Here is an 18,583-nt window from a genome sequence, read left to right as displayed (position 1 = left end):
TTGGTCCACCTGAACACTGCCAAGTTGGGTGCCATCGAGCAGCGTTGGGCTTCAGGATTAGCCAATTACAGTTTCACCATCAAGTACAGAAGCGGCAAGTTGAATGTCAATACCGACTTACTGTCTAGGATGACCACGGCGAAGAACCCCCTGTCGAAGACGTGTGGGAAGATGTTGAGATGCCCCCATTCTACAAAAGGTTCGTGAACCAGAATGTTGTGACCGCCCTCATGGATGGTGAACCCAGGTCCAAAAAGGTTAAAGAAGACCAATACACCTGGAAGACTCTTCAGGACAAAAATCCAGTCATGGGGGATCTGCTGGACTACCTTCTGGCAAAAAAGGTACCAACCCATCTACGCCGTGCCCAGTGTGACTACGAGCTGAAACATCTGTGGCGACAGAGGAAGCGAATGTTTTTGCACAAAGGACTGTTGTATCAAGATTCTTTGGATCCAGTCTCTGGTGATCGACTTCATCAGACTCTGGTTCCTTGAAGAGATGTGGTGATGGTCCTCAACGTATACCATGATCAGTCGGGACACTTTGGAGTCCACAAGACCGAAGGTACTGTCAGGCGAAGATTTTATTGGATTGGTATGTGGAGCGACATTGAGAAATGGTGCAGTGAATGTGCTGTCTGTAACATCACCACGAACATGCGCAAGAACGCAAGAGCACCCCTCCATTCCATCCAGAGTGAAAGGCCTAACCAGTTGGTCGCGCTAGACCATGTCAAGTTGTCATCTACCCGGTCCTGGTACACTTATGCTTTAAATATGGTGGTTCACTACTCCAAATTGGTTGTTGTTGTCCCCGTCAAAGATCTCACAGCCAAGACAGCGGCCCAGATGTTCTACTCACCTAACAGACCATGGAACGGCCTTTGAGACCCAACTCTTCCAAGAGCTGTGTCAATTCCATGTCTGCAAGAAACTCCGGACTACTGCTTATCACCCCCCAGGTGAACGGGATCTGTGTACGCATCAAGCAACTCTTTATCTACATGTTGCGAGCAGCCTCTGTGTCAAGACAAGAAGAGTGGCCCCGACTGCTGCCCCAGCTATTGGAGATCCATAACAACACATTCCACTGTTCTACGGGGTGCACCCCTTTCTACATGATGATGGGGCAACATGGGCAGCTGCCTACAGACCAAATATTTGGGCTCCAAGCCCTGTTCAACAACTCTCCGCAAGCCTCACTAGAGGGGGTCTCTGACCACTAGAGAAGAATCCGAGAGGCTAAAGAAATTGTCAGCAAGAAGATGGGCAAGGCCCAGCAGAGACAAAAGGAGGACTATACCCGTCACGCTTCCGCCAAACCACTTCAATTGGGCAATAAAATCTGGCTGCTGAAGTTTCCAAGGACCCACAAGTTAGACTATATCTGGGAGACAGAACCTAACACGGTGACGGCCGTACCCTATCTGGAATATGATGTATACAAAGTACAAAAGCCTGGGTACGAGCCGCAAGTTGTTCACCGAAACTGAATCAAGTTACATCTGAAAAAAGATCTACCTGTGCTCCCAGCACGACCTCCTCCAGCTGTCAGACCTGCGAGAGAGTACATTCCAGGCGAGGGAATCCGCCCATCCATGGATTTTACCATGTTTTCTCCAACCCAGCCTGCGATCTTCTGTGTCTCACCAGCACCAGGGCTGGTTCAACCTACTCTAGTCTAGTGTTGAGCGGCATAGGCCATATTTGAATTCGCGATATTTTGCGAATATATGGACGAAAATTCATCATATGTTCGCTAAATTCGCATAATCATAATATTCGCATTTTATTTTTGCATTTTGTATATGTGAAAATTAGCATATATGAAAATTTGCATATGCGAAAATTCGCACGCCAGCCTCACACAGTAGTATTAGAGCCTTCTTTACACCACACAAGCTGGAAGCAGACAGGGATGATCACTGTGATGTGTACTGTGAAAAAAAAAAAAGAATATTCGTAATTGCGAATATATAGTGCTATATTCACGAATATTCGCGAATTCGCAAATATGCGATATTCGCGAATAAAATTCGCATTGGGGATAAGATGCCAGGGGCGGAGTACCCCTTTAAGATCTCTGAGTCACTGGTCACCTCTAGAAATGAGCGAACTTACAGTAAATTCGATTCGTCACGAACTTCTCGGCTCGGCAGTCGATGACTTATCCTGCGGAAATTAGTTCAGCCTTCAGGTGCTCCTGTGGGCTGGAAAAGGTGGATACATTCCTAGGAAAGAGTCTCCTAGGACTGTATCCACCTTTTCCAGCCCACCGGAGCACCTGAAAGCTGAACTAATTTGTGCAGGAAAAGTCATCAACTGCCGAGCCGAGAAGTTCGTGACGAATCGAATTTACTGTAAGTTCGCTCATCTCTAGTCACCTCCCTAGGCCCTGGCTGAACTGTAAAGACTTTACCAACTGTCTACCCTCATTAAAGCTACTGTTATCCGTAACTTGTCATCGGAGTCATTATTGCCCCTGTGCCTAGCCCAGGATCTAGTGATATACCTTCGGGTGGTATCGAGGAAAAACCACGTCCTGGCGTCACGAATACAAGGGGTTAATGCCATCTGCCCTAGGGTATTTCTATCTGCCCTTTTCATCACACCCTGTACCTACCACATATACATATATATATATATATATATATATATATATATATGGAGAGAGAGATAAAGAGAGAGAGAGACAGTTCTGGTTTTCATAAGGCTGGGCTGGGTTGCAGACCGTACCCCGCCGTCACCCCATCAGTAGCGTACGCCAGTTGTGGCCAGGACTGCGGTGAGTTTGAAGTGGAAAAATGTCAAGCAGAGACTAAAATAAGACCACCAAGTGTATTCCTGTACTAACCCAAAACATTTTCCCCTCTGTATATGGTATGGGGGGGGGGGGGGGGCTACTGTGAAACATCATCCGCCACATTACTGGCTCCTGCCTGCTACCAGCTTTCAATTTGATTGTATACAATGAGAAACACTGGCGGCCCTAATATCGGCCAGATGCAATGACGGCGACTGGTGACTCCACTCCCTGAGCTATATGGACATTCCTCAACATTTCCCAAATGCAACGTACAAGAACAAGATGTCACATGAAAGTCCCGTCCGTATTTAGTTTCATTTACAAGGGAAAGTGGCAGCAGATGGCACTTATAGCTGGGATGGTGCAAAACTACAACTCCCAGCATGTCCTCACAGTCTTTCCCTACTGGAGTGGAATGCTAACCTGTGGCTCTCCGACATTTGCAAAACTACAACTCCCAGCATGCACTAAGAGCCTTTCACTACTGTAGTGGTCGGCAACCTGTGGCTCTCCAGCTGTTACAAAAAATTACGACTTCCAACATGTCCTGACTACCCTGAAGGGAAGGGGCCCTTTTTTTTCTAATTAACTCGTGCAGAAAGTTAAACAGATTTGTAAATTACTTCTATTAAAAAAAATCTTAATCCTTCCAGTACTTATTAGCTGCTGAATACTACAGAGGAAATTATTTTCTTTTTTGGAACACAGAGCTCTCTGCTGACATCATGACCACAGTGCTCTCTGCTGACACCTCTGTCCATTTTAAGAACTGTGCAGAGTAGGAGAAAATCCCCATAGAAAGCATATGCTGCTCTGGACAGTTCCTAAAATGGACAGAGATGTCAGCAGAGAGCACTGTGCTCGTGATGTCAGCAGAGAGCTCTGTGTTCCAAAAAGAAAAGAATTTCCTCTGTAGTATTTAGCAGCTAATAAGTACTGGAAGGATTAAGATTTTTTTTAAATAGAAGTCATTTACAAATCTGTTTAACTTTCCAGCACCAGTTGATTAAAAAAAAAAAAAAAAAGTTTTCCACCGGAGTACCCCTTTAAAAATAATAGTGATTAATTATCTCTATGACAGTGGTCTTCAACCTGCGGACCTCCAGATGTTGCAAAACTACAACTCCCAGCATGCCCGGACAGCCGTTGGCTGTCCGGGCATGCTGGGGGTTGTAGTTTTGCAACATCTGGAGGTCCGCAGGTTGGAGACCACTGCTCTATGAGATCACACGTTAGTGGTTATACTCCTTTTGTATCCACATCTCACAGATACTACTGGTCATAATAGTTTTTGTGCCGCCACATATACTGTAGGTTTTAGTCAGGTGATCTGCAGTGACATCACACATGGGTTTCAGACAGGTTAGCTGCTGTGACATCACAATTCTATTTTAACAGGTAAGCTTTTGTGACATCACTGTGGGTTTGGGGCATGTACACTATTATGACCTCGCAAGCTGTTTTAGGTCAGATAAGCTTTAGAACATAACAATTGTATTTCAAAGAGGTGACATGCTGTGACATCACAAATGTGACATCACAAGTGAGGCTCAGTCGGGTATACCACTATGACATCACAACTGTGGTTTTGTTAGGTAACTGCTGTGAAAGCGGAATCGGATAAGCTGCTGTGACACCACAAGCGGGTTTTAGTTGGGTAACATTCAGTGTTATCACAAATCTGTGGATTACTAAGATGTTGTGACATGACTGATGTGTATGCGCAGCAGTGACATCATAGTTGGCTTTAGTCAGGTGAACAGCAGTGACATCCAGATCTGTGTGGAGAAATGTCCCGGTCAGATGAAAGGAGATCTCTGTGGAGGAATATGGCCTGGTCAGATGGATAGAGATCTCTGTGGAAAAACATGGCCTGGTCAGATGGATCCAGAACTCTGTGGAGAAACATGGCCTGGTCAGATGGATAGAGATCTCTGTGGAGAAACATGTCCTGGTCAGATGGATAGAGATCTCTGTGGAAAAACATGGCCTGGTCAGATGGATCCAGAACTCTGTGGAGAAACATGGCCTGGTCAGATGGATAGAGATCTCTGTGGAGAAACATGGCCTGGTCAGATGGATAGAGATCTTCTTGAAGAAACATGGCCTGGTCAGATGGATGGAGATCTTCTTGAAGAAACATGGCCTGGCCAGATGGATGGAGGTCTCTGTAGAGAATGGCCTGGTCAGATGGATAGAGATATCTGTGGAGAAACATAGCCTGGTCAGATGGATAGAGATCTCTGTGGAGAAACATTGCCTGGTCAGATGGATCCAGAACTCTTTGGAGGAACTTGGCCTGGTCAGATGGATCCAGAACTCTTTGGAGGAACATGGCCTGGTCAGATGGATAGAGATCTCTGTGGAGTAACATGGCCTGGTCAGATGGATCCAGAACTCTTTGGAGGAACTTGGCCTGGTCAGATGGATCCAGAACTCTCTGGAGGAACATGGCCTGGTCAGATGGATAGAGATCTCTGTGGAGAAACATGGCCTGGTCAGATGGATAAGGAGCTCTGTGGAAAAACATGGCCTGGTCAGATGGATGGAGATCTCAGTGGAGGACCATGGCCTTGTCAGATGGATGGAAATCTCTGTGAAGAAACATGGCCTGGTCAGATGGATAGAGATCTCTGTGGAGAAACATGGCCTGGTCAGATGGATGGAGATCTCTTTGGAGAAACATGGCCTGGTCAGATGGATGGAGATCTCTGTGGAGAAACATGGCCTGGTCAGATGGATCCAGATCTCTGGGGAAAAACATGGCCTGGTCAGATGGATCCAGATCTTTTGGAGAAACATGGCCTGGTCAGATGGATGGACATCTACTTGGGGAAGCATGGCCTGGTCAGATGGATAGAGATCTCTGTGGAGGAACATGTCCTGGTCTGATGGATAGAGATCTCTGTGGAGGAACATGGCCTGGTGAGATGGATGGAAATCTCTGTGGAGAAACATGTCCTGGTCAGACGGATGGAGATTTCTGTGGAGAAACATGGCCTGGTCATATGGAAGGAAATCTATGTGGAGAAACTTGGCCTGGTCAGATGGATCAAGATCTCTGTGGGGAAACATGGCCTGGTCAGATGGATGGAAATCTCTGGAGAAACATGTCCTGGTCAGATGGATGGAGATCTTCTTGGAGAAACATGGCCTGGTCACATGGATGGAGATCTTCTTGGAGAAACATGGCCTGGTCACATGGATGGAGATCTTCTTGGAGAAACATGGCCTGGTCACATGGATGGAGATCTTCTTGGAGGAACATGGCCTGGTCAGATGAATCCAGAACTCTTTGGAGGAACATGGCCTGGTCAGACGGATCCAGATCTTTGTAGCACCATACAGATGGGAGGGTCAGAATTTGATATAAGCAGCATGAATTGATGAGACCCTATCAGGCATGTTGTATAGCACAGATGGCTTGTCCTTCTTGGTGTTACCATTATAAATGTTAAGGAATGCATTTATTCATTATTTATGTAGTACATCCTGACATTAAGTATAGTCACTCACCAGTCATCATGCTTCCATGTCGGGAAGAGTTTAGTGTCCACAGAACGTACTGCGTGGACGTTCCAGATTTTATGGTTACTTAGAAGCAAATTGTAAGAATTCAATGTTCTTTACTTTTTAGTCTAAGAATAATGCAGCCACAATGGAAATGATGGCAATATGTTCCTAAAGAGCATCAGATTGTCATTTCCTATAACCACAAAAGTATGGCCCCACTTCTCTTTCCTGTTACTTATCATTCCATGGAGGTAATGGGGTTCGTTAGACAGCCCTGTTTCTTTTGAGGTCATATGTGTCTATTTGCGAAAGAAAACAGGAACAAGGGAGGTATCATTGCCAGGTAGTTTTAGCATTCCAGGAACACCAAAACGTTGCATCCCCCAGCTTATACACATTCATGTAATAAATTCCTCAATGTTCTAATAGACTATGGAGGAATTAAAGGGGTACTCCACCCCTAGACATCTTATCCCCTATCCAAAGTTTGTTTAGAACGATGGGTTCCCGCGGCAGGGGTTGTGACGTCAAACCACGCCCCCTCCATTCATGTCTATGGGAGAAGGCATGATGGCTGTGTACTGGCCGTCACACCCCCTCCCATAGACATGAATGGAGGGGGCGTGACATCACAATCACCCCAGGCTTCCGTGACCGTAACGCCTCATCGCTGGCCCGGAGATCGATTGGGTCCTGGACTATTGTTTGAATAGGGGTTAACATGTCTAGGGCTGGAATATCCCTTTAAAATCCCCTTCCTCTATATTGCCCTTACCATAAGGTTACTTTAAGACAATCTCTCCGGGAAGAGAGTATATGGGTATATGGAGAATTATATTCTGACTAACCCCCCATGCCAGGGCTACTCCTGGTCCAACAAAAGTGTGCGTAGAAAAAAAAATTCCAAATCTTGGCCACAATGTGCTCGATATCTGTAAACATTACATCTTAACTTAAATTCCTACAAAGTAATGGAAGGTTTTCCAGCCGCCTCCTGTTTGTCTTGTAATTTATATAAACCTTGCAATTAACATGTCAGCCGCCAGCTGCCTCAGGTATTGTGTTTCGTACCCATCTAGTTAAGTGCTGTCATGTCCACGACAAGGCGTGTATCTCGAAATATGTCAATCGCAGACATCTCGGTGTAAAAGTTCCAGGCGAATAAAGTGGTTATTACAGATCTCGCTGTTATAATTTACTCAAATAAATACGATGTCTCTAAATGGACAGGCATTATCTTGTCAAGGCTCCCAGGCTATATCACCTATACACCAATCTCTCATGACACTTCGGCAGAACTTTAAGGTATATGTCATACCTAAAAGATCTATTAAGACTTCCGTCAGTTTGTAATAGCGGCACTTTAGCGCTGACGCAGCTCGGAGATTTCACATTTCTCACTTTTAGCTCACTTTCCTTTTTACCAAAGTGGCAAGGAGTTCGTAGAGGCTCTACGTGACAGATATGTAAAGGACACTACAACTCCCATCACAACCCGACCACTGGATATGACCATAATACAAGGCTATTATACTCTACACATAGAACACTACAACCTCCAATATGACCCAACCACTGGACATGACCATAGTTTTATTCTACTCCATATATAGAACACAACAGCTCCCAACACAACCGACCACTGGACATGACCATATTATCATTCTACTCCGTATATTAAACACTACAAACTCCAATATGACCCGACCACTGGACATGACCATAGTTTTATTCTACTCCATATATAGAACACAACAGCTCCCAACACAACCGACCACTGAACATGACCATATTATCATTCTACTCCTTATATAAAACACTAGAACCTCCAACACAGCTCAACCCCTGGACATTACCATATTATCATTCTACTCCTTATATAAAACACTAGAACTTCCAACACAACCCGACCACTGAACATGACCATATTATCATTCTACTCCTTATATAAAACACTAGAACCTCCAACAGAACTCAACCCCTGGACATTACCATAGTTTTATTCTACTCCATATATGGATGACTACAACCCTCTACTGGACATGACCATAATATCATTCTACTCCATATATTAAACACTACAAACTCCAATATGACCCAATCACTGGACATGACCATAGTATCATTCTACTCCATATATAGAACACTACAAATCCCAACACAACCCGACCACTGGACATGACCATATTATCATTCTACTGCATATATAAAATACTACAACTCCCAACACAACCTGACCACTGGACATGACCATAATACCATTCAATTAAACTCTATACATACTGTAGAACACTACAACACCCATTATGACCCGACCACTGGACATGACCATAATACCATTCCGTTATACTCCATACATAGGACACTACAACCCCCAACATGACCTGACCACTACACATGACCATAGTACTTTATACTTCATGCATAGAATAGTGATGAGCAGCATAGGCCATATTCGAATTCGCTATAGATCGCAAATATATGGATGAATATTCGTCCTATATTCACGAAATTCGCAAATTCGCTAAGTTCGTTCTCTTTTTTTTTTCATGCAGAAATTCGTAATGAAATTCGCATAGTGCGCAAGTGCGATTATATCTTTCACCTTAAAGGGAACCAATCATCAGATTTTACCCTATATAATGCTTGGCAAAGCGTTATATAGGGTAAAATTGTTGTCCTCACCATCCCCGGGGGACGCTCCTGCCCCCAGGGATGGTGAAGATATGAAGTTATAAACTAGTCACCGCCGCCGCCGTAAGTAGTCACCTGGGCGGGGAGCTCTTCTCCCCTACTCCCGTTCTTCGGCCGGCAGCGACGCCCCTTCCGCTTGATTGATAGGCCGCGTCATTGTTCCGCTCACTGAATAGACGGAGCAGAGTGATGACGCGGCCCATCAATCAAGCGGAGGGGGCGTCGCTGCCGGCTGAAGAACGGGAGTAGGTGAGAAGAGCTCCCCGCCCAGGTGACTACTTACGGCGGCGGCGGTGACTAGTTTATGACTTCATATCTTCACCATCCCTGGGGGCAGGAGCTTCCCCTGGGAATGGGGAAAATAAAGATTTTACCCTATATAACGCTTTGCCAAGCGTTATATAGGGTAAAATCTGATGATTGGTTCCCTTTAAAGAAGGGAGGGATCAGATCAGTGTCCTCTGACTGGAAGTGCCATATGATGGCCACAGTTTTTAGACCACTGGGTTAGATTATTAAGAAAGTTAACGCCGGAGTTGAATGTAACAATTTGTAGTCCTAAAGTGGGCCCAGCTGTAGGGATCATCTCTTTTCGGGCCGTGTAGGCAGCAGCCGCCTCCGAGCGGTAATCGCAGGGTATGCAACCAGGAGGATGACAAGTTTCTGGTTAGGATCAAGCTGCACCCCAGCTGCCAAGAGCGTGCAGAACACAGCATATGTTTTCAGACTGTGACACCGGGTCACACTATAACTGGCAAGGTCAATTGGAAAATTAGAAGTGTAAAATTTTTTGGATCCTCATGAATGGCTGTTTTTGAGAGAGAAGAGAAATTATCATAATGATGAAACCGAGAGGCATCTACTCCGGGAGGCTAACATAGCTCCGCAGGTCAATACGAGAAAAGTTCTGCAAACACTCTGCACTGCCTGACTAAACACCAGGAGGGAAAGCCTGGCAGGCACGAAGAGAAGGCATGCTCCTTAGAGATGTAGCAGAGCTGAGATTGTTGTTTGTTCCCTTGGATTGTTACAGAAGGACTCCAACTCAGCATAAAAGCCTCACAAATCTAGAGGATACATAAACTGCAACACTGAAGGAGTTTTACATTACTTACATCAGCAGTATTATAGTAGTTATATTCTTGTATATAGGAGGCAGTATTATAGTAGTTATATTCTTGTATATAGGAGCAGTATTATAGTAGTTATATTCTTGTATATAGGAGCAGTATTATAGTAGTTATATTCTTGTATATAGGAGCAGTATTATAGTAGTTATATTCTTGTATATAGGAGCAGTATTATAGTAGTTATATTCTTGTATATAGGAGCAGTATTATAGTAGTTATATTCTTGTATATAGGAGGCAGTATTATAGCAGTTATATTCTTGTATATAGGAGCAGTATTATAGTAGTTATATTCTTGTATATAGGAGCAGTATTATAGTAGTTATATTCTTGTATATAGGAGGCAGTATTATAGTAGTTATATTCTTGTATATAGGGGCAGTATTATAGTAGTTATGTTCTTGTACATAGGATCAGTATTATAGTAGTTATATTCTTGTATATAGGAGGCAGTATTATAGTAGTTATATTCTTGTATATAGGAACAGTGCACGTTAGACTTACCGTTCTATAGTTTCCTGGGGAAGACCTAGAGCCCTTTTTAAAGATTGGCACCACATTCGCCTTGCACCAGTCCCTTGGCACAATACCAGACACCAGAGAATCTCTAAATATCATGAACAGGGGTACAGATATTACTGAACTTACCTCTCTAAGAACTCTTGGGTGCAATCCATCTGGCCCTGGAGATTTGCTTACATTTATATCACTTATAACACTTAGTATTATAGTAGTAATATTCTTGTACTTAGGACAAACCTAACTTTGCTGCATCTGGAACATGATATGTATGTTTAAAGGGGTATTTTGGCTTTATACATCTTTTTTTTTTCTTTTTCAAGAGCCGAGGCAAGTGTCTCTATCACCCAAAGTGCAAGAAAAGGTGCAAACGTGTCACACTAAAAAAAACGTGCACAAAGGATGTGGTCTATCGCTAAGCCCTTCTCCAACAGGAGAGAAGCCCCCCAACAAACCTACCATTCACCTCCGGCCAAAAGGCACCTGCAAGGATCCAGGTTTGATGCCCCTTTTCGCCGAAGCTACTAAGGGGCCGAAAATGCTCCTGGCTTCGACCTAGGCATTAGCCAAGGTATCAGCCGAGGAGCCGTAAACTGGTGGCATCTTGACCAAAGCCAAGATGCCCAGGGGTTGCAGGGAGGTGAGGAACCTAATGGCCACACACACCTCCCCTAGACCGCCAGGAGGGACACCCAGAAGGGCTACAGCATCCTTATAATCCTGTGTACAAATAAAGACACAAACGACAAACAAAAAAAATAATAAATAAGTGGACGAGTGCAGATATACTGCCCGGTCATCTGGCCGAATCTATAAAAATTGCCCTGATCCTAGCCAGAAGGCCAGGATACCAAGGGTGAGTGCCAAAGGTGAAGAGTATGGTGCAGTGCTTTCACTCAGTGAGTTATAACACCCAGTGAGTTTTGGCACCTCAGGGTCACCACTCTCGGAGGTACAGAAGTACCTCGGCTCTACACCCCTCTACCTCGTGGCGAGACCCGGAGGAAACAGGTCACATCAGGACAGCCGTCGGGCTGATTCCTCAGAACCAGCCCCGGAACGCCCCGGTACACCTGCCCCCTCCATGCAGCATCCATTCTACATCAATGGCCAGAGACTAAACCACTGATAAGAACAGATACTACACTTGATCTTAGCCAAAAGGCCGAGAAGCGATTTTACCTGCACAGCCGGTATTTTGGCCACCCTGTCGGTGGGGATAGGGGGATAAGATGTATGATCGTGGGGGTCCACGATCTCGGTGCAGCCCCCTGCATTCCGTGACATCACGACTAGTGTTGGGCGCGAATATTTGAATAGCAAATTTTTTGCGTTAATATCGTCACTTTGCGATTTTGCGAATATTGAGAATATTGCGAATCATATTTGTTATGTCGAATATTCGTTTATTTTTTTTCACAGTACACATCACAATGATGTGTACTGTGTAAATAAAAGGTGATAATCCCTCCCTGCTTCCAGCTTGTGGTCCAAAGAAGGCGAATATGTGAATGCGAATTTTATGCGAAAAATATGTGAATATCGTCACTTTCAGAGGACACTGATCCCTCCCTTCTTTAAGCTTTTGGGACAATGAGAAGGATTCAAACTATATGCGAATATGCGAAATTCGCGGCTATAGGACGAATATTCGTCCAAATATTCGCAAAATATCGCGAACTCGTATATGACCTATGCCGTTCATCACTAGTCCTTACCACGCCCCCTAGTGACGTCACATCATGCCCCCTCCACTCATGTCTATGGGAAGGGTCGTCCCCGTCTTGGAGGCAGCGCCTGGCACAGAATACTGGGAGCTGCACTGAGATCGCAGGGGTCCCCAGCGGCGGAACCCTGTGATCATACATCTTGTTCCCTATCCTTTGGATAGGGGATAAGATGTACAGTATAAAGCCTGAATACCCCTTTAACTATAGCAGAGAGGGGGAAAAATTATGTAAAAAAATTCTAAAATAAAAATGTAAGATAATGAGACGCTATATGTTCTGCAGCGTAGATCATCTGGATGATAACCTCACAGTGTTTTATCTAAATTCCTATCACATCCCCCCCCCCACCCCCTATAAACAGCAAGCTCCAAATCATTTCCAATGAAAGGTAATGGCATCTCTCCAGGATCATTAGAATATTCTGCAGGAAGCTCGTCCGACCGCTTTTATCATCCTGCCAAGGGCCCTGGAATTTCATGTGGTCCATTTGGGCTCACTGACAACAATGGTGGGAGATTTATTATTACTGTGCTAAAGTTAGACAGGATAAGGCTAGACGAGACAGACAGAAACTGCGCCAATTTCATCACAGTGGCGCACACTATACAATGGAGTTGGCGCATATTGCTGGATACCGTCTCTTGGCTGGCTTACTTTACACCAATATTATATGCCAAATTTTGGCGCACGCCATTTGTATATCTGACCTATTTTACAGCTCTCTTAGCTATGCCCAAAACTGTCTAGTAAAAAGTGTCTAAAACACATAATAAATTTGGCGTGTGGCGTGTGCTCCAGCTTTTGGCACAATTTGAGCCATAATTCTGCCACATTTTGCTTATTAAATTTCCCCTGATGTGTTTCGGTTTGTTGTTTTATGTTCTGTATTTTTAAAGGAACAGAACTGTGGAAATAAATTGTCACCCTGGATGAATTCTGTATTCAGTACGAGTCCCATAGGGCTGTCACAATGCTCCTGCAAGACATGATGCAAAGTATTATGAACTATGAGAACCACAAGTCCTTTTGTGCCGCCCACAATGCCCCCATGTCAGCCATAATATTCCCATTACAGCAACAATACTTCCATGCCAGTCTTATTACCCCATGCCCGCAACAATACCCATACCAGCAACAATATCTCCATACCAGTCATATTACCCCATGCCTGCAACAATACCTCCATAACAGTCACAATGTCCCAATTTTAGCCATTATACTCCCACACCTGCCACAATACCCCATGCTATCAATAATATTCCCATATCAGCAACAATATCTCCATACCAGTCATATTACCCCATGCCATCTGCAATAATCAAATACTAACCACAATACCCCATACCAGTTACAATACCACCATGGCAGCCATTTTACCCCAAGCTAGTCACAATACCTATAGTCCAGCACCCCCCCCCCCCCCCCCATTTCTGCCATCTTATTCCCATACCAGCATTAATACTTCCATGCCAGGTGTCTTTTGGCTAACTATTGACCAAGCCAATGCACAGTCACTACCTACAATAATGGACTGAACCAATGCACAGTCACTGCCTACAATAATGGACTGAACCAATGCACAGTCACTACCTACAATAATGGACTGTAACAATGCACAGTCACTGCCTACAATAATGGACTGAACCAATGCACAGTCACTACCTACAATAATGGACTGAACCAATGCACAGTCACTACCTACAATAATGGACTTAACCAATGCACAGTCACTACCTACAATAATGGACTGAACCAATGCACAGTCTCTACCTACAATAATGGACTGAACCAATGCACAGTCTCTACCTTCAATAATGGACTGAACCAATGTACAGTCACTGCCTACAATAATGGACTAAACCAATGCACAGTCTCTACCTACAATAATGGACTGAACCAATGCACAGTCTCTACCTACAATAATGGACTGAACCAATGCACAGTCACTGCCTACAATAATGGACTAAACCAATGCACAGTCTCTACCTACAATAATGGACTGAACCAATGCACAGTCACTACCTACAATAATGGACTGAACCATGCACAGTCACTACCTATAATAATGGACTGAACAAATTTACAGTCTCTACCTACAATAATGGACTGAACCAATGCACAGTCTCTACCTACAATAATGGACCAAACCAATACACAGTCACTGCCTACAATAATGGACTGAACCAATGCACAGTCACTACCTATAATAATGGACTGAACCAATGCACAGTCACTGCCTACAATAATGGACTGAACCAATTTACAGTCTCTACCTACAATAATGGACTGAACCAATTCACAGTCACTGCCTACAATAATGGACTGAACCAATGCACAGTCTCTACCTACAATAATGGACTGAACCAATGCACAGTCACTACCTACAATAATGGACTGAACCATGCACAGTCACTACCTATAATAATGGACTGAACCATGCACAGTCACTTCCTATAATAATGGACTGAACCAATTTACAGTCTCTACCTCCAATAATGGACTGAACCAATGCCCAGTCTCTACCTACAATAATGGAACAAACCAATGCACAGTCACTACCTATAATAATGGATGGATCCATGAAATCATCCCCTTCTGCTTTATCGATTTTAGCCAAATTTTCTAGGGTCGTGTATCCACCCCTAACATATTATTATGCTAAATTTGAGACAAATCTATCAACCTATTGTACAACATACTTACAGAATAAATCTTTTAGCGTTGAATAGTAGAACTCGTAGAACTTACTTTGTTCAATAAAGCTGCCATACTGTACCCATAACTAAGGCCACCGTATAGTGTACATAAGGTGCTAAGTAGCCAATCAGATCCAAAGACCATTACCAGACCATTCGCAGATCCATCACGTTCTCTATACGGTTCTCCATACAGTAGATTTTTCAATACTTCGCATACTAAAAGTTAATATGAAATACAGTGACCCCCCGACCTACGATGGCCCCGACATACGATCATTTCAACATACGATGGCCTCTCAGAGGCCATCGCATGTTGAAGGCAGCATCAACATACAATGCTTTTTTATGTCGGGGCCATCGCATAAACGGCTATCCGGCAGCGCAGACTGCTTCAGCTGCCACCGGATAGCCGTTTACGGTGCCCCATGTGGTCCGCTGACGATCACTTACCTGTCCTCGGGGCTCCGTAGCGTACTTCTCGGGATCCCCTGCATCGTCGGCGCTCTCCTTCGTCGTCATCACGTCGTCACGCACGCCGTCCCGTCATCCAATAGGAGCGGCGTGCTCCAAAAAGAAAAACATTTCCTCTGTAGTATACAGCCCCTAAAAAGTACTGGAAGGATTAAGATTATATAATAGAAGTAATTTAAAAATCTGTTTAACTTTCTGGCACCAGTTGATCTAAAAAAAAAAAAAATGTTTTCCACGGGAGTGCCCCTTTAGCACAAGGGACGGGACAAGGTCCTGTACCGAGACACCACATTATCCCCTATCCTTTTAATAGGGGATAAGATGTCTTTGGACCGGAGTACCCCTTTAAAGCAAATAATCCACCGTTCTATCGCCTAATTGTGGCGGTAAAGAGGAGTATGCTGTGATTTACTGAAGGATAAAGCGTATTGCGCAGCGTAGGGAACCCCTTGCCACACCTTGTTGTAATTTTAACATATGTGTTTAGTTCCCCTTCATAGATAATCAGAATATTTCACAACCCCAGTAATCTGGCCTGGCAATCGCTCTTACAGAATAAATGTATCTATATTGCACTGGAGGGAATAATATTTCTGCTTGTACTTTCCAAAGAACAACCGTACAAATCTAAAAGGTTATATAACAAGTTGGACGACATCTGTAATTCTCTCGCGCAAGATAATAGATTAGATCTGGATTTGTTTTCTTTCTTTTGCACTCACAGCACAGCAGCTCCCTCTTGTGGTAGATTCCGAGTACTACAGCTGGGCTGTGAGATCAAAGAATGGCGTAAAATACGATAAATATTGATAAATATGGCTGTAACCTCAGAGCAGATGTTATGTCCCAAATACCCAAATGGAAAACACGTTGTATTGGTTTCCATAAATTAGGGCATGTAGGGATTAGAATGTTTACTTTATTTTGACCACCATATAAAAATAAAAAATGTAATTATAGATTTTTGTTTATTAACTTTTTCAGATTTTATGGATTCAGCCATCCATTGTGTGTGAATATATGTGTGGGAGAAAGTGTGCATAGTTATGTGGACAGTTTTAGATACAAGTCTTTAATCAATTAATCCAACTACATGAGAGTTGTAATACATGGTTGTGTGGTTTTAGGCTATAACTGCTCTATATATGAAGCCCAGGGACATACACTTTGCCCGATTCTGTCGTGAGGGGGTAAGATGGGGTAAACGGGCAAGGTTTTAAATTCTATACCCTAGTTATATGGTGAGTAAACAAAATGCAACACAGTGTACATAAATAATGCTGCCATACTTTAAATATAATTAATAACACAATAAAACATACATAAATAGTGCTGCCATATTCTTGTACATAGGAGACAGTATTATAGTAGTTATATTCTTGTATATAGGAGGCAGTATTATAGTAGTTATATTCTTGTATATAGGGGCAGTATTATAGTAGTTATATTCTTGTATATAGGAGCAGTATTATAGCAGTTATATTCTTGTATATAGGAGGCAGTATTATAGCAGTTATATTCTTGTATATAGGAGGCAGTATTATAGTAGTTATATTCTTGTATATAGGAGGCAGTATTATAGTAGTTATATTCTTGTATATAGGGGGCAGTATTATAGTAGTTATATTCTTGTATATATGAGGCAGTATTATAGAAGTTGTATTATCGTATATAGGAGCAGTATTATAGTAGTTATATTCTTGTACATAGGAGGCAGTATTATAGTAGTTATATTCTTGTATATAGGAGCAGTATTATCGTAGATATATTCTTGTATATAGGAGCAGTATTATAGTAGTTATATTCTTGTATATAGGAGGCAGTATTATAGTAGTTATATTCTTGTATATAGGAGGCAGTATTATAGTAGTTATATTCTTGTATATAGGGGCAGTATTATAGTAGCTATATTCTTGTATATAGGAGGCAGTATTATAGTAGTTATATTCTTGTATGTAGGAGCAGTATAATAGTAGTTATATTCTTGTATATAGGAGGTAGTTTTACAGTAGGTATATTCTTGTATATAGGAGCAGTATTATAGTAGTTACATTCTTGTATATAGGAGGCAGTATTATAGTAGTTATATTCTTGTATATAGGAGGCAGTATTATAGTAGTTATATTCTTGTATATAGAGGCAGTATTATAGTAGTTATATTCTTGTATATAGGAGCAGTATTATAGTAGATATATTCTTGTATATAGGGGCAGTATTATAGTAGTTATATTCTTGCACATAGGAGCAGAATTATTCTTGTACAGTCATGTGTATCTCACAATAGCTGATTGGATGTCATACTGGCATTGGATGAGGCTATTTAAAATTACACAGCACTGAGAGCACTAAGGGACAGTGCAGCTCTGTGTACCTTTACTGTCCATATACAGCTTCTGTGTTCATGGGCAGTATAGTCATTTTTTCATAGAATGCTAGCGAACAGGTTACTAAAGTAAATTACAAAAATTCTTATTTCATAGTTTACATTATGATAAAAGAGAAAAAAAAATCCTTGTACTGACAGTAACACTTTACGGCTTATGTACAATTACAGGCTTTTATTGCTTTCTAATGACTTTCTTTGTAGCTTCTGTTCTGGTGTGTATGGTCCTAGTGTTCAGCACTGTGGATCAGTAATATTTCATTCATTATCCTCTTTTTCAGCGTTCTGCTAATCTACCGGAATTTACATTTTAGCGCCTATAAACCTCAATAAATCCGACTTGAGATGTCAATGGAACCTGCCTTATCCCGGTCCTTTAATGTATAATGTAAACTCTGACACTTGGGATCTCTGGGCTACAAAACACTGGATCTCAATTTCCTTGTGGATTAGAGCAGCTGTTTAGCGCACAGGTGGCTGCGGGTCGGAGTGGGAAATGGGCGCTGACAGTGACCCCCAAACTCTGCCACATTTACATACTGGATTTAGCATCCGAAACAATTAGGATTTGTTGATGTGGGAAAATAGGGGACGTTTATCATCTGTCAGTTATTACGTATCCGCTGTGAATTATCAT

General features: G+C 42.9%; 1 protein-coding gene and 1 pseudogene across 2 annotated transcripts in view; both read right to left on the bottom strand.

Moving 5' to 3' along the window:
- Positions 1 to 18,583, bottom strand: part of DYNC1I1 (dynein cytoplasmic 1 intermediate chain 1) — a 381,788-nt gene that overhangs the window by 277,347 nt on the left and 85,858 nt on the right. The window lies entirely within an intron of this gene.
- LOC130274643 (U2 spliceosomal RNA) lies at positions 11,688 to 11,840 on the bottom strand (annotated as a pseudogene).

The sequence above is a fragment of the Hyla sarda genome, chromosome 5, assembly GCF_029499605.1.
Source record: "Hyla sarda isolate aHylSar1 chromosome 5, aHylSar1.hap1, whole genome shotgun sequence".
NCBI lineage: Eukaryota > Metazoa > Chordata > Amphibia > Anura > Hylidae > Hyla > Hyla sarda.
Note: the sequence above shows the minus strand (reverse complement) of the source record. Positions and strands in the feature narration are given on the sequence as shown.